The following is an 18357-nucleotide window of genomic DNA, read 5'->3' as shown; positions in this document are numbered from 1 at the left end:
TTAAAGAGATTTTCAAAAATGTAAAATATTGGAGCCCTTGGTGGCTCAGTCAGTTAAGTGTCTGACTCTTGTTTTTGCCTCAGATCATGATCTCAGGGTCGTGAGATCAAGCCCAGCATTGGGCTCAGTGCTCACCAGGAAGTCTGCTCAGGATTCTCTCTCTTCCTTTCTCTCTGTGCCTCCCCCCATCTCCCTACCCCTAAAGATAAATAAATAAATCTTTTAAAAAATATAAAATAGGGCGCCTGGGTGGCTCAGTGGGTTAAGCCGCTGCCTTCGGCTCAGGTCATGATCTCAGGGTCCTGGGATCGAGTCCCGCATCGGGCTCTCTGCTCAGCAGGGAGCCTGCTTCCCTCTCTCTCTTTCTGCCTGCCTCTCCATCTACTTGTGATTTCTCTCTGTCAAATAAATAAATAAAATCTTTAAAAAATATATATATAAAATAATACCACTCCTTTCATTATTTTTTGTTGTTGTTATTTTGGAAAACATAGTTCTTCTTTCTTCTTTTTATTTTTTTAGAGATTAATTTATTTGACAGAAAGATAGAGAGCACAAGTAGCGGGAGCAGCAGGCAGAGGGAGAGGGAGAAGCAGGCTCCCTGCTGAGCAAGAAGCCTGGCATGGGGCTCGATCCCAGGACCCTAGGATCATGACCTGAGCAGAAGGCAGATGCTTGAACCACCAGGCACCCCCTCTTCTTTTTTTTTTTTTAAAGACTTTATCTACGGGGACTCTCTCTTTCTCTCTAAAATAAATAAATAATTTTTGTAAAGGAATTTAATAAGGGGGATGTAGATTTCACAAAATGTTGCAGTGAGTATTTGAAGAAAAAGTTCTAGGCTGCATTTCCAGGAATGCCTACCAAAGCCATACAACAGAACTAAACAGCCAAGGGAATGAGGCGTCTACTACAAGAGGCTACAGAATTAGGAAACTATGAGCATAGCTGTTGCTCAGAACCACACACCCCTTTGCCCTCGCAGCAAGCTGCCAAAGCAGGAATCTATCTATTAGAAGTAGTCACATTCCTGCTGCTTCTAGAAGTTCTGCCTCCACCAGGATCCAAGCCTGCAGAGGAATGTTTATGCACTTCTCTCTCTCTCTCTCTCTCTCTCTCTAAATAACTCAATTCAAAATACAAGTCTTTTCTAAGTACCTCCTAGAATTAGGTAGAATTAGACTCACATTTCCAAACTCTGATTATACGGGAGTTTAGAAGGAGCGTGGTGTGGCCATTCAGTGAGGCATTTCTTCCCCTGTGTTGACCGTAATTCGTATCACACACCATAAGAGCAACAGCAATAACAAAAAGGCATTATAAGAAAATACAGGCAAAGATTTTATAAGCAAAATACAAATCCCAGAAGCCATTGCTCTTAAGATTGATAGTTTCAGGGGTTTTTTTTCTTTCATTTTTTAAAAAGATTTTATTTATTTATTTGACACAGAGAGAGAGACAGCGAGAGAAGGAAAGTAAGCAGGGGGAATGGGAGAGGGTTAAGCAGGCTTCCTGCCTGGCAGGGAGTCCAATATGGAGCTCAATCCCAGGACCCTGAGATCATGACCCGAGCCGAAGGCAGAGGCTTAACAACTAAGCCACCCAGGCGCCCCAAGATTGCTAGCTTTAACTACCTAAAAATTTAAAGCTAATAAATGACCAAAGATATAGAAACCAAATTAAAAAGACTTGTAACTGGGAGAAAATATTTGCAACATTTATAGCAAACAAAGGGTTATCTAGAATTTATTAAGTCTCTTTCAAATCAGTAAGGAAAAAAAAACAAACCAACCCAGTAAAATCAGAGAAAGTGAAATGTGTAGGTAACTCACAAAATAACCATTATATGGCAGCAGTTACTCAACCTCCTTAACAATTAGAGGAATGCAAACGAAAGCAACAATAAGGTTTTCTTTTTTAATCTAAAAAATTGGCAAAAAAAAAAAAAAAAAACTGTAAAGATTTTTAATGTCCAGAATTGACAAGGGAGTATTCTCATACACTGTAATTGGGACAATTCATAGGTGGGGTTTTTATGGAAGGGCATCAAGGACCGTTCACCAAAATTTTAAATATACACTCAATATCCTTTGATCTTCATACAGATAGTCCACTTTTCGCTCTCCGGTCTGCAGGGATCCTCATACATGTGCACAGACAAATGCAATGATGTTTTCATCAAGGCAGTTCGTCATGATAAAGTTGGAGATAATGTGAATCTCCATCAGTAGAGAGATTCTTTTTTTTTTTTTTTTAAGATTTTATTTATTTATTTGAGATCACAAGTAGGCAGAGAGGCAGTCGGGGGCGGGGGGAAAGTAGGCTCCTCGCTGAGCAGGGAACCTGATGCAGGGCTTAATCCCAGGACCCCGAGATCATGACCTGAGCTGAAGGCAGAGGCTTAACCCACTGAGCCATCCAGGGGCCCCAATAGAGAGATTCTTAAATAAAATGTTGCAAGTCCACACAACGGAGGCCACAGGAGCCATTAAAAAGAACGAGGCAAAGCTATGTGTAGGAATTGCAGAGTTTTCAAGACACGGGTCGTGGACTAGATAAAACGAGCTGTAGAATGATACATGCAGACACAGGGCATTTGGGAAGAATGGCTCCCCGTCGCACCCGTCATGTCTGCATTGGCAAATGTGCACAGGTGACCTCAGAGGAGTCCAGAGTGACAACAAGCACCCTTACCAAAGGTTACTTCTGGGAAGAAGAGTGTATGAGGTGAGAAGGAGTTTGTGAAAAGGGCTTTTTTTTTTCTGTATATCTTCCTTATTGTAAATTTTTACTGAAATAATACTTGGATATTAGTTGTGCCATTAAAATGGAAAGCTTATTTTGCTGTCCTTGTAATATTTGGCAATAGAAACATTTTTCCACATTTCAGGGCATAATTTGGGGCTGTTCAACACAGCCATTGCCATGGCGGGCATTTTCATGGTTAGTCCTGTTCCCTGAAATCGGATTGTGTTTATACTTTGGATAATGGCTCTATTTTCCATAATTAATTTCATGTAATTTTCACCACTTACTTACTTACAAGATACATATTTCTTGATTTTTATAATTGGAAAATACCTCGTATTTTCTTTTCTATTTATAGGGCTAATTATTGAGCCTTTAGTAGCAGACCCAGCATTACCTACTGCCGCCTTCCTAACTTCTCCCCAATAATTACATTCCCATTTTTCCACCTGCATACAAGCATGAACCTGTGATCAATTACAGAAACCACTCAGGGAAAGGAATATATGATAGAAGACTCTAAAAACCTTGTCTTTCCTGAAATCATGCAGTGGTATTGATTTAGAGCAGTTGAATCATTACTATCTCTTCTGTAAATACATCAGTCAGACAGAAATAGCTTATGAGAGCTGAACTTCCTCCTGCTCAAAAGTGCTTTGAGTGTAGGGTAACCAAGAATCATGGAAGGCTTAAAATAATTTAGTGATAAATTTCCCATCTGTGAAAGTTATTAAATATTTGAAGAATTCTAAAGCTCCACTGAACACTTCGTCTAAGAAAAAAAAAAAATGGCACCTCTATCATTGTCAAAGGTACATTAGCCATTCCCCAAACATTTATTAAGTGCTTCCCGTGTGCCAAGCTCTATGCCTGTCACTAGAAGTGTAAAGATAAATGAGCCCTGATCCTCACACAAAGAATCTATCAAACCTGTGGAAGAAATGAAACACACTCATCCGTCCTTCCTTCCTTCCTTCCTTCCATCCATCCATCCATCCATCCATCCATGCATCCATCTGTTGACATGTATTATTGGGTGCTAATAAAGGTCAACCATCCTGCCAAGCACTAGGGATACAATGGCGACCAACACTTACCTAGGAACATAGGTAATGAACAAAGCTCTGTGACAGTTTAGCAAAAGTATTCTGCCTCTGATATGAAACAAAGCTTCAAACAAGGGACATTTGTGCTGAGTCATGCTTTTAATATGTAAGGACATGGATGGAGGGAACATAGGTGGAAGAAAGAGTAGGAGCCAAGGGAAGAGAAACTCTGTAGGAGAGCACGTTCTGGCATGGCGCTTCACTGAACCTCAGTACACAATGGACACGATAGGATATTTGATGCCACACACACAACCCGAGCCTCCCAGTCAAGTTTAGTATGGAGATCCATGAACCTATGATTCTAGGAGTCCTGTTTTCCATACAAATTCTGTGTACATTTGCGTGTATGAGAGAGAGAGATAGAAAGAGAAGTCACGTCACAGAGGAGGCTGTGGGAGTCAGGACCAACACTGCAAAGGCATACGTCACTTCTGTCCACATCCTTTTGGCCAGAATTAAGTCACAGGAACATGGTCCTGCTTAATAGAAAATGAGGCTGGGCTATGCAGCCCCCCCCACGCCCCCCGTGTGCCAAGCAGATAAATGGAGCTGGTTTGTTGATCACTAAGCATTATCTCTGCTAGACTCAAGATTGTCTATAAAGGCTAATTCACATAAGGGGACCACTGGTTGGCATTTAAGTATTTAGGATTAAAGAACTGCTACACTCAACGGAATCACCATCGTGCATATTACAAGCAAATGTTGAATAACTCTTCTGCAAGATGGAGTGCTAGATTCGGAAATGCAAGAAATAATATAATCTACTGAAGGGGTTGACAGTTGAGGCCGGGATCAGGACTAACACGATGTCAGGTATGGTAAGTGCCAAAAGACACAGCAACACTTCACAGGATTTCAGTTTATGAATCATGTCCTCTTACTATAAAAAACCAGAGACCGGGCGCCTGGGTGGCTCAGTGGGTTAAGCCGCTGCCTTCGGCTCAGGTCATGATCTCAGAGTCCTGGGATCGAGTCCCGCATCGGGCTCTCTGCTCAGCAGAGAGCCTGCTTCCCTCTCTCTCTGCCTGCCTCTCCATCTACTTGTGATTTCTCTCTGTCAAATAAATAAATAAAATCTTTAAAAAAAAAAAAAAAAAACCAGAGACTGTGTTCACTGGGTTTTCATATTTAATTATAGGGTAGGCTTGTCGTACTTCCCAAACACAGAGACCAATGTATTGCTCATTTAAAACTCAGAGCTGTGAAAAAGAAAATGGAAGATGTTGACCAGAGAGAAGTATTTGTTCTCTGAGGAAGGGTGCAATTCGCAAAGCTGTCTGGTGATTTGTTTGTTTTAGAGAGAGAGAGCGCTAGTGCAGAGGGGCAGAGGGTGAGGGAGAGAGAATCCCAAGCAGGCCCCACCCTCCATATGGAGGCCCACAGGGGCGGATCCCACAACCCAGATCAAGTCACAGTGATTTATCCCATAGACTTCTGCAGGAAGTTACTTGATTGCTTGATAAGCTAAAACATGGTTTTTGACATGTATTTGGATCATTTCCTTTACTCACATAGGGATGGTCTATTGTCAGCATTGAGAGCACTGGTGTTAGAACCGAATTGTCTCAAGGCACAGCCTCATCGCATAACTGCTTGGAGTGAGTTACTCTACCTCCCGTAACTCAGTTTCCTCATTTGTGAACAAACAAAAGAAGGACAGTAGCAAGAATGATAATCACGCTGCCTCGGGCTCTCCTGCAGATCACAGGAGTTAATGCCTCATTACATATGCCCATGATGCATATCTTAAAAATGAGATATTGAGGGTGCCTGGGTGGCTCAGTGGGTTAAGCCTATGCATTCGGCTTAGATCATGATCTCAGGGTCCTGGGATTGAGCCCCGCATTGGGCTCTCTGCTCAGCAGGGAGCCTGCTTTCCCCCTCTCTCTGCCTGCCTCTCTGCCTACTTATGATCTCTGCCTGTCAAATAAATAAATAAAATCTTTGTTAAAAAAAAATGAGATATGATGACAATGTTAAAATCAATGTTTTTGGAGATGATTTAACAGAATGAAGATGTTGCACAAAGACTCAATTTAAAGCAAATAAATAGATATAATATCTTATTTTTGATTTTAAAAATATCAGATGGGGGCGCCTGGGTGGCTCAGTGGGTTAAGCCACTGCCTTCGGCTCAGGTCATGATCTCAGGGTCCTGGGATCGAGTCCCGCATCGGGCTCTCTGCTCAGCAGGGAGCCTGCTTCCTTCTCTCTCTCTCTCTCTGCCTGCCTCTCAGTGTACTTGTAATTTCTCTCTGTCAAATAAATAAATAAAATCTTTAAAAAAATAATAATAATAAAAATAAAAATATCAGATGGACAGAGACAGACAAGAACGAAATGCACCAAAATGTTAACAATGCTATCTTTAGGGATGCCTGGGTGACTCAGTCGGTTAAGCCTCTGCCTTCCGCTGAGGTCATGATCCCAGGCTCCTGGGATCAAGCCCCACAGCAGGTTTCCTGCTTAGTGGGGAACCTGATTCTCCCTCTGCCAGCTGCTCCCCATGCATATGCTCACTCTCTCTGTGTCAAATAAATATACAATCTTAAAAAGAAATAATGTCTTTAACTGGTACAGTTATGGATGTTTGGTTTTTCAAATAATTCTAAATTTTCAGATTTTTTAAACATTTGTTTCTTTCACATACTCTTTATTATCTCAAAAAGCCCTTACATCTTTTAAACTTGGTATGCACACATAATTGCTTTATTAACACGCTGGGATTCTTTTATGTTATTTTCTCATAAAGACAGGAAGACTTCCCTGAGGACACTCTTGGCTTTACTCTTATGTTAGTATAATTGGCCAGCAACATTAAAAATTAATCCCCGAAGAAGCAAATAATTTTGTTTTGTTTGCTTTCAGATTTTTATAGCTCCATGGTAAAGAACTAAAATATGATTTCAAGTCCTTGTTTTCCCCTTGTTTCTCTAATATGCACCTGGAGACTTAATCAATATGTGCTGGAATAATTCCAAATAATTTCTAATGTAAACTCTAACAGTTGAACTTGACCATTGGAGATATAGAGCTCTAGAAAGAACTCTACTCCATTTCAGATTTTCTTCAAAGCTGGGGTTTTAATACACCGAATTTATGTATATACTATAATTTATGAATTTAGGTATAAATTGAATATATACTATTCAGCATATTAGGTATAAATTGAATTTTGGGGGAAAAAAAGTTTATTTTTATTTCCATGCAAGATGGCTTTCTCTTTCAAATGAACATTTCTTCAGTCAAGCTAACTCTCGTGTGAAGAAGATTCTGTTAACACGCATTCCGTTTGGACACAGAAACTTGTGCTTGACATTGCTCTTACAGTGTCCTCTTCTGTTTCTGCTAATCTGATTTCTGAGCAGAAAGAACCGAGCTCATGAGGGAGGGTTACCGATATTACATTACACTTGTGTGTTTGTAGCCAGAATAGTTAGTGTGGGAAAGCTTTTGCCTCAGGGATGGAAGAGCCACTGTTGGAAATGACAGGCACATTCTGTCCTGCAGTAGTGGAAAATGCACAGGCAGAGGGCTTTCCTACCTGTCTGGCCCTTGACAGTGACTTAACCTCCAGGCCATTTCACCAGCAACCTTCCCCTTAGAAAGACATTTTTCCCCTGGCTCGTTATTCTTGTTGGGTGATAGCTAACCCCCCACACACACCAAACCCAAATATTCTAATTGGGCTTTCTGTGATTGTTTGGCTTGCTCAATTGGATTTTATAATGCTTTTAATCACCTTCTTACTGATTATCTTTACTTGCCTATTTTATTTCCTTCTCTTCTTTCACATTAAATGAGAAAAAGGAAGTAAAAATTCCAGGTCAGCAAAGTGAGCACCGTCTTATGCCAAACGAAAGATGCAGTTTCCCCTGACTACTTGGGCACAGGGGCTTTGTGGCTGCTAAAGCATATTCCTTGCTCTGGTCTTAGCCTAGCTCTTTTCTTTCTTTCTTTCTTTCTTTCTTTTTCTTTCCTTCTTTTTTTTTTTTTTTTTAATATTCTTATTTATTTATTTGACCGAAAGAGAGAGAGTACAAGCAGGAGGAGCAGCAGAGGGAAAGGGAGAAGCAGGCCCCCTACTGAGCAGGGAGCCCGATGCGGGGCTTGATCCCAACACCCTGGGATCATCACCTCAGCAGAAGGCAGTTGCTTAATGACTGAGCCACCCAGGCACCCTCAGCCAAGTTCTTAATAATGGGCTGAAACCAATCTTTGGGACCCCTTCCCATGTTCTTTTATATCCTGGCTTGACTGCTGTTTCCAGACATACCCAGTGTCATTCCCATAATACAGAAGATGAAATCATCTGGGGGAGGAAGGAGAAACTAGACTTGTGAAGGCCTGGGTGTGAAAATACCAGCCTCGTTCTTTGTCCAAACACCTGAACAGACTCTGTGTGTTCTGCCACGGCTCAACACCCTTTGTCAACAGCACATCAGAGAATCCCAGCTCTGGAAAGGACTCTGAGGTTCCTCTGCATGGCATCTTCTCTGATGTTCTCTGCAAACATGAGCAGTAAGTGAGCTGGCTTCCTTGTCTGCCTGTCCCGTGACAAAGAAGTGTAACTTTTTAATTTTTTTTTAAACATTTTATTTATTTGTCAGAGAGAGACAGAGACAGAGACAGAACACAAGCAGGGAAAGTGGCAAAGGGAGAGGGAGAAGCAGGCTCCCTGCTGAGCAAGGACCCTGATGCGGGACTTGATCCCAGGACCAGAGACCCTGAGATGGTGACCTGAGCAAAAGGCAGACGCTGACTGCCAACTGAGCCATGCAGGCATCCCAAGACGTGTAACTCTAGAAGGAGCCCTGCTTTCAGGCAGTTCAAAGTTCAGAAATACCTTCCTCTTGTTGAGTCTAAATGTTCTTCCTTATAATTCACTTTGTCTGGCCCGAGTTGGCCCTCCGGCGCCTCTTAGAAACTGTCTCTTTCCTCTTCCACACTTCAAGTTCTTCAGAAATTATTCTCATCAGTTAAATAGAGGCTACTACCAATTATTAACTCCACTTCCGAGACTTTGAAATCCAGCTTGGAAGACAGGAAGCTCCTGCTCAAATTTCTCCTACTCGATCTACTTCTCCATTGTTCTTAGAACGGACTTGACTGTAAATGAATAAGATAAAGAAGGCACCAAATCCCTTCTTAACTTAAAACTTACTAGATCCAAAGAAAAACGCTTTCCGTTTTGAGGTGCCTAGGTGGTTCAGCCGTTGAGCATCTAACTCTTGGACTCAGCTCAGGTCCTGATCTCAAGGCTGGTGAGATGGAGCCTGGCGCTGGGCTCTGTGCTCAGTGGGAGTCTGCTTGGGGGTTTTCTGACCTCTACCCCACCCCTGCTCTCATGCGCTTTCTCTCTCAAATAAATAAATAAACCTTTTTTAAAGGTTTTGTTTTGTTTTGTTTTAAAAGAGTGGTGTGGGACCCTCAGTGATTCCGTAACTCAACTCTTACTTTTCAGGTAAGTAATCTAAGATCCAGAGCTCTTCGTTCAGGTCAGGATTAGAGAACTCTGGTTTTTTACTAGGATTGTGGGATCATGGTATTTATTGTGTTGCTTGTTCTTGGAAGATAATAATTGTACTTTGGCAACTGCAAATAGTTTTCTAATAAAGTTTTCTTATTGTATAGTTTTTGAAACTATTTTACAATAAGTTAACTTCTGGTAGCATAAATCAGTACCTAATCTTAAATGTAAATTTATTCTAATTTTTTAAAAAAGTTGTACCCCCAAAGGTTCCAAAAATATTATCAAAGAAAAATAAAAACAACCACATCAAAAGTCACCTTTTTCCCCAGACTATCAAATCCCCAGGAACACACACACACACACAGAGCACAGGTAGGCACACATACACACAGAGAATCTACTCCATTTTTCCTAAAACTGACTTTCATATGAACTCAAGACTACCATTACTAATAGGTAGATGCAACCAAGCTACTTAGCCAGGGAAGCAACATTTCACTTTACTTGACAAACACAATGTAACACGACAAGGAACTGAGCTACAGTACAAGATGGGGCACATGGGCTGTGGCTTTGACCTTACCATGAATAGCTTTTTGGTAAGTGAATGCTGTGGTATTGTGAATTCTGTATTTAAAACACGCAGACTTACTTGCACTACTGCACTCGAGAATGTAAAGTAATATTAAAGAAAAGGAACAAGACAGCTTTCCACATGTTGATACTGCTTCTCACACACTTGACTGGAAACAGCAGGGATACAATATCAATGAAATCCATAAGCACAGAGTTGTGGCTACAAATAGGAATAATTTTTGTTCCCAAACTACATATAATCCCTTTCTCTTTAAAAAAAAAAAAAAAAAAGTATAAAAGAAGGGCATGGCTCATTTGGTTAAGTGTCTGCCTTGGGCTCAAGTGGTAATCCTAGGGCTCTGGGATCGAGTCCTGCTTTGGGCTCCTTGCTCAGTGGGGAGTCTGTTTCTCCCTTTCACTTTGCCCCTGCCTTCCCCTGCTTAAGCTTGTTCTCTCTCAAGTAAATACAATCTTTAAAAATGTACAGAAGAGTACAAAAATGGAAATTCCATCACCCAGAGGAAATCACTATTAACATTTTGGTATACATGTCCTGTATTTTCCCCATACATGTATGTAAATATGCAATGTATACAAAATAGTGATCAAAATGCTTTTTTATTCAACATTATATTCTATTTCCAGGTCACTAAATTGTCTTTAAAATCATGGCTCTGTATTTTCTCTACATGCTAGATATATATATATTTTTTTTAATAGAACACATTCCCTGTTGTTGAAATTTATTTTTTATAGTCTTTCTTTCCCTACCGTGACGAAAAAAGTCATCTTTCCCATTTCCTCTCCACTCCAAGCCAAAAGCAAACAACACATATCCCAAAAAAATCATACCTGAGATTCTGTATTTGAGAGTGCTTCTTGCAAAAGAATTATGCAACAGCACAGTGAAAGAGAGAGAGAGAGAGGGAGAGAGAAACAGACCAGGAGACATGTGTCACTCACTGTTCCAGCTAAAAGCTGACTCCCAAAATTACAAGATTACAAACAGAAGCTTATGAAAGAGCAACAAAGCAGAAATTAGAAGAATGCCGAAGGAATACCCAAATTATGCCAGAGATGGGGAGGAAGTAGGAAAATGACACAAAGGATAGTGGAAGATGACACAGGTGCCCCCCCACGCAAAAGGCACAAGGTTGTTTTACATCCTCGGCAAACATTATAAATTAGAAGGTAGAAGGATGGGGCGCCTGGGTGGCTCAGTGGGTTAAGCCGCTGCCTTCAGCTCAGGTCATGATCTCAGGGTCCTGGGATCGAGTCCCGCATCGGGCTCTCTGCTCAGCGGGGAGCCTGCTTCCTCCTCTCTCTCTCTGCCTCTCTGCCTGCTTGTGATCTCTCTCTGTCAAATGAATAAAATAAATTCTTTAAAAAAAAAAAAAAGAAGGTAGAAGGATGGTGGGCTCGTGCTGGTAAGAACAGCACAGTATGGATGAGAGTGAGAAAGAAAGTTCTTGACAACACCGCTAGAAGCACAAGCATTTACATGTTGTCCTGCCGGCAGAGAAACAGGGTGCATTTGGAGATGGATGACCCTTGGATCTGTGGTAACGGAAACAAAAACAAATAGGTTAAGTGGCGGCATGTTGAGACCAACATCCGAGGAAGCACCTGCTGGTATTTTAATCCATCGCTGTGTGATACAGAAAGCGTCACACACTCATACATCAGAACGAGATGGAGCTGTTCCTTCAACAAAAGCTCATTAAACACCTGGATTGCCATGGCTCCGGGCTAGCCTCTGAGGGCACAGGATGAATCCATCTCCGGAGTTCCCTTTAGGGAGAGATGGGACACAAGAGTTTTGATGACATTCTGTAACCTTCCTTCCAGGGACTTGATTCAGCTGGGAACTACACATTTTTAAAAAAGACTTGATACTTATTACCTGACAGAGAGGGAGAGAGGGGGAAAGAGAGAACACAAGCAGGGGGAGTGGCAGGCAGAGGGAGAGGGAGAAGGAGGCTCCCCCTGAGCAGGGAACCCAACATGGGGCTTGATCCTGGGACCCTGAGACCATGACCTGAGCTGAAGGCAGAGGCTTCACCAAATGAGCCACCCGGGTGCCCTGGGAACTACACATTTTCTTCGTGATGTCTGTAATTATTTGATTAATTTTTTAACAATCTGATTAACTATTTGATTATTGGCCATCATCCCACAAGACCGAAAGTTCTATGGGGGGTGTATTTTGTCCATTTTTGCTCACCGTTGTTTTCCTAGCACAATGCCTGGCACATAATAGATGTTCCATGAATACTTGTTGAATATATTAATGAATGAATAAGTACTTTTTATAAAAGTCATGATAAGCATCTTATATAGGATATACATAAAGACTGCTGCAGGCTCGGGACAGAGATTAATTCCAGATATAAGCTAAAAGGTTTTGAGGAAGAGATGGCCTTGTAAGTCAGGAGCCCAGATTCAACAATTACTATACTCATCTTGGTGAGAAGTAATAGGACATCAACATCTAGAGTAGAAACAATAAGAAGACAGAGAAGTGGATAGGTGAAAGTATTACAAAGACAACACTGGCAGATGGTGGCTGCCAACGGGCTAAGAAGGACAAAGAGAAGCCAGGCACGCCAGGAGTTCCCCGAATAAAGCAAAGAGTCACTGGCTTAGGTCAACCGGGCCTAGGATCTCAGATGCAAATGTACTGAGGTCCCCCCCAGAGAGAATTCAAGCAGAATGCCAGCAATGTGGATCCGGAGGTTTATGAGAAGACCAGCTCGGAGGCAGATCTTTTATTCATCCACACAGAAATTCTGCTGGCAGTTATAAAGGTAGATGAAGCTGTCCTGGGAAGCACTACAGAGAGAGAAAAGCAGAAAACCAAGGACAGGTATTTGAGAAGTACTGCAATTTTCGCCAGGGCTATTTTTTACATAGTTCAGGAAGACAGAAGGCCAGACAGAAGACAGAAGGCCCATAAAACCCTATCAGATCATGTTGGGAAATTTCCTGTTTACCCCAAGGAGGCTGGGGCCCTATCCTCCTTGGGTCTGGAGAATACCAGTTCTTTGGATAAAGGCAGCAGCCCCAGACTCTGTTAGCCCCAGAGTGGCTGGGGAAGTGAACGGTTTAGGACCGAGGTGGAGGGCATACTGAACCCCAACCATCCTCGTCCCAAATGCCAAGGACAGCTTCTGCTTATCGCTTCCATCCCTAGGATATGCTGATTTATAGTATCAGTGGCGGTGAGCTTCTTAAGCCCCAGGCCAGTCTGACGGGTTTATCATAGGGAATCCTTTGTAACCAATGAGGTCACAAAGCCTTTTCTATCCCTGGTGTCAGACTGGTTTATATCCAGTCTCCTCCGGTGATCATTCTGGAAGCACGGCTCAATGTCTTCCTGTGATCTGCACACAGCCCACCTCGTCTATGTTTACAATTCTACCTGTTGAGAGCTCCCGTTTTCTGATGTACCAAGATATTATCGTACTAAGCTTGTTAAAATCACTCAAAAATACAGAATGACTTTGAAAGGAGGAGCAATGAAGGGAAGATAATTTTTTTTGTAAGTCCCCATTATAGTAATAACAGAGAAGCACTCAGACGAGAGATTTTCATGTAGCAGGTACCCAGAGCTGACATGACTAAAATAGTTACATAAGTATCATGCAGTATAGTTTGAGGCTTATCGTGATATGTGCAAATTAATTAATTCAAATAAATGCAGTAAGCTCTAACTAAATGCTAAGAACAGTGACAGGCACGGAGAACCAAATGAATAAATAGTCACGGGCGCTAAGGAAATAGCTGACAGAGGTAAAATGGCAGGCTCCTGGTGAGCGGCTGTCGGGAATGAAAACAGATAAAACTTGAAGAAGATTTTAAAATCAGTTTCTCTTCAGATCATCCTCTTTCATACCACCTGATAAGCATCTTGATTCACTATGGCGTTAGCAGCAGTAAAATGGGTGATAGCAAACAGAACTCTCTGGAAACATTTATTTCCAAATCAAAATGGAGCTTTATATTGTGTTTGTCATGAATCCGCACATTCTTCTCTACCAGAAGACTATAATTGCAAAGTAGAGCTCGCTTTGACATCTGATGGTGGGACGAGAGTGTGTTACCACCCTTCTGTGGACATTCCATACACAACCTATCCCTCGGCCAGATCCTCTGCATAATAATGAAGAAACACGTGACCAAGCGCTGAAAAGCCGAGTAGAAGAAAAAAAATGGGCACTTTGAGCAAGGATCCATGATAGAACAACTTAGCAAAATGTTCTTTACTACGAAGCACCGTGGGTATCCTCGTGGACAGTATCATCGATGTCGTAGGAAACGATCCTCCAAAAGACAGATGATACTGAGGTTTTCTTTTTTTTTTTTTTTAAAGATTTTATTTATTTATTTGACAGAGAGAGATCACAAGTAGGCAGAGAGGCAGGCAGAGAGAGAGAGGAGGAAGCAGGCTCCCTGCCGAGCAGAGAGCCTGATGTGGGACTCGATCCCAGGACCTGAGATCATGACCTGAGCCGAAGGCAGCGTCCCAACCCACTGAGCCACCCAGGCGCCCAATACTGAGGTTTTCAGGAATCGAAAAGATGTTATCTTGTGTCTCATTTGCCATTTGAGAAAATGCATTGATTATATTCACTAATATGTTATATAGCAAAATAATAATAAAATGTGTTCATATATTAAAAAAAAAAGAAAATAGCAGACATGCATTTGTACATAAATGCCATAACTTAAGAAATCAGAGGTGTGGAATTGAGGGCTGAATAAGCTGGAGAAATCTCTAGAGAGGTAGGTCGGGGCGAGGCTGTGAGGGGCTCGGTGGCCTGCTCCCTGGGACATGTGGTATTTAGAAAGCAGTGCAGAGCTGCTATTGGATCTCAAGCAGAGGGGACATGAAATAAGGATTTATCGATCTATTTTAGGATTTATCTATCTATTTTAGGATTTATTGATCTATTAGATTCCCCCCACACACATATCCATTAAATCAATGGTGAAAAATAATAATGGTAAATTCTGGATATAATTTTCAGAATGGTGCAGAGAAAACAAACATTATTTTTTGCGGAGAAAGATTTACTGTACTAGAAAGATTTTCAGTTAACAAATGCAATTTGATTAGCAGAAATCTGTTCTCAAATAACATCTCTAAAAAGAATCTTCTGTTTCCATAGGAAAAGAAGACCACTAAGAAAACAGAGCCACGAAGACGATCGTTAGAGCTCTCCTCTCTGTCACGACGGTGCCACGGACGGCCAGGATGCTGCCATACTGTTGTGCTCATTCAGGTTATAAAGAAGAGGAACAGTTCTCTACATGGATATCAGTTACTTATTCTGAAGTGACACAAGAAAGTAGGGAAGAACAAGCAGTGCTCTCCACAGCCACAAGCAATCAGAATGTTCTGGAAGGTCTCAAGGAAATGCAGCCCCAGGTAGGGTAGGGTGAGGTCAGCTGTCAAGGCATTCCTTGCTGCTCCAATGTAACTCGATCATGTGTTTGGCTCAGTTTAACTCTGTCTTTGCCTCTCTGGGAGCGGTGAACAGAGTGGTTAAGAACACAGGCTCTGGAGCCCCCACTGCCTGGGTTCAACTCCAGGCCTCGTGTCTAAGACACTGAGGAAAAGATCTCATCAGGCCTCATCCTCTTTAGCGGGTGTCTGTCTGGCAGCAGGCTCCCAGCCATCATCTCACAGGCCACAGGACAGACTAGACAAATCCTTTAAATGGACACAAGTCCTTTGCTGGGTTCGTCATGTGATGGTAAGTATGTTACCCATGTGTGAGGAGCCCTGTCACTGCCCTTCTCCAAAGGGCACAGGACAGATCCTGAGAGACCCTTGGCCTGCCATCTGCTCCTCAAGAGGCACAAGCCAGACCCTGAGTTAATTTGTAAAGGAACTGAGCTGATTAAGCTATGGAGTTAAGCCATGGAATTAAGCTATATAATAATCACATATAATAACATAGCATAGTACATAATAACATATAACAGACAACATCATACATATTTATACATTCACATTACATTCACATTACATATTTTATGTATTTGCATTCATTATATATAACATATTCACTTAAATTAATTTTATATATAATACATGGAATGTAAAATGTGATATATAAATATATATAATAATGAAGGAATTTATTTAACAAAGCAATATAAAATGAAGTTATGTATAAATTTAAAAAGAAACAGAATACTTGCTAAATATTCCACAGTGGTCTAACTTCCGTTAAGACCATCACCAATACTCTTTATAATCAACTGTAAGAGAAGACCTATTGCTTCTAGATAGACTCTACTTATTAATAATACAGTCATCCCCCTTCTCAACTGGTGCTACCTTCCAAGACCCCCAGTGGATGCCTAAAACTGGGGCTAGTACAGAACCCTACGTACACTATGTTTTTTCTTAAATACACGTCTCTGGTAAAGTTTAATTTAGGAGTCGGGCACAGTAAGACACTGACAACAACTAATAAGAAAATGGAAGAATTATAACGATATACTGTAATAGATGTTATGTGAAAGGCTGTCTGTCTCAAGATACTTGATTGGTTTTCACTCATCATCCTTACGATGAGGGGAGATGACAAAATGGCGGGGATCGGAGAGGAAGTGGAGGGAATGACCCCAGAGCCCGGAAGCAGCATCAGGTGACTGCTGATGTTCTGATGCATCAGGAAGAGGAGCATCTGCTTCTGGATGGCAATTGATGGCCAGGTACCTGAGACCAGGAGAGCTGAAAATGTGGATAAAGCAGGACGACTGGAATCTTGTGTATGGCATCACTGTCATACTGGTATTATTCCTTCAAAAAATTTTTTAATATAAAATTTCTATTTTAAGGGGCGCCTGGCTGGCTCAGTGGGTTAAAGCCTCTGCCTTCGGCTCGGGTCATGATTCCAGGGTCCTGGGATCGAGCCCCACATTGGGCTCTCTGCTCAGCAGGGAGCCTGCTCCCTGCTCTCTCTCTCTCTCTCTCTGCCTACCTGTGATCTCTGTCTGTCAAATAAATAAATATTTTTTTGAAAAATTTATATTTTAACAAGCCAAATTAAGAAAGTCATAGAATTGGTTATGTCTACTGGAGAGTAAAAATTAATTAAATTTTTTTCATGATAAATATCCAACATCACAAATAAGGAGACGATAATCCAATACTGGGCCGTCTTCCCCCTCTGTGTGCCCACCTGCCATCAACAACAGCCAGTGTTTGACAGTCATATTTTCGTTTATCTTTTTGCTGAGAGATGAAAGTGAAATTCTCAGGTAGAAAAAGAACACAAATACTATGTCCTAGCTTCAAGCTCCTAGCTATACTTCTCTAGTGTACAAATTTCCTTTAGAGCACACTTTCTTTCTATTTCCTCCGTCAGTACCCAAATGCTGTTAGTGGCCATGGAAATGCCTCTTATGATGGCCTCAAATAGAATAATCTCTTTATTTTTCATCCTGCCTCCAAACAAGGAAATGGTAACTCAAGTCTACAGACCTCTAGGGATTCCACAGATCTGCTTTAGCCAGTGTCTGAAATCCCAGAAAATGTATGCAAATCTTTTTACATTTGCTCTTTATATAGGAGGGTTCCAAAGCTCCTCTCGGATTTTGATATGAACCTATTACCTACAAGAGGTTAAGAACCTCTGCCTCTGCCACATCTCAAAAGCAGAGTAAACAGACTTTCTTACTTCCATTCCTTTGCTGATTCTCCATATCAAGATTCTACACCTATCACCACCTCCAGGATGCCTTCCCTGACTACATCATCTATAACCAATTTCCCTCATGCTTTCCTGAAGAATTTAAAACAGACCACTTTTGTAGTTATCACAGTCTGTTGAGACCCCATTTGCCTGACAAATATTTATTGGGCATGTATTATGTGCAGGTCACTATACTAATTGAGGTATGCCTTGTTCTCTGCCCCACTGCTAGAAGATGGCAAGGAACATTCCAGTATCCAGTATAGTCCTTGTACCCAAGGACATATTGCATATATAGCTCCATTGAATAGAAATAAAAATGAGCAGTGGCACTTTAGTGGGCTGACATCCAGCTCAAGAAAAACATGTAAAATCAGGCTCATGATTTTTTGTTTCCCCTTTTAAATGCAAAAGGCAGAGTTCCACAGAAAAAGGAAAAGTTAGTTTATCCAGAACATGGTGATAAAGATACCCAAGCAAAGGTTCCCTTCCCTACCCCAATACACTGTTGCACTACCAAATTATTTCAGAAGCACAAACTACGTATGCTGATCTCCACCAGCCCTTGTAGTAGCATCTCAAATACACCAGTGTCCATGCGAGCCCTATAGTCAGGTCCGCACAAAAAAAACACACCTGGAAAACAGCTCAACATGAAGTTCCCTTCCTCCTGCTTGAAATCAGAAACACCAAATTCATACACGAAGGGCAACAGAGCAATTACTAAATATGTTGA

The 18357-nt window shown here is 41.5% G+C and overlaps 1 pseudogene across 1 annotated transcript; it reads left to right on the top strand.

The window, feature by feature from the left end:
• The first annotated feature begins 13829 nt into the window (after positions 1 to 13829).
• Positions 13830 to 14249, top strand: LOC309855329 (large ribosomal subunit protein mL42 pseudogene; annotated as a pseudogene). The gene has a single exon. The product of its transcript is annotated as a large ribosomal subunit protein mL42 pseudogene (transcript).
• Positions 14250 to 18357: the final 4108 nt, after the last annotated feature.

The sequence above is a fragment of the Mustela nivalis genome, assembly GCF_964662115.1.
Source record: "Mustela nivalis genome assembly, chromosome: 20".
Lineage (NCBI taxonomy): Eukaryota > Metazoa > Chordata > Mammalia > Carnivora > Mustelidae > Mustela > Mustela nivalis.
The sequence above is the reverse complement of the archived record's forward strand: the minus strand, read 5'-3'. Positions and strand labels throughout refer to the sequence as shown.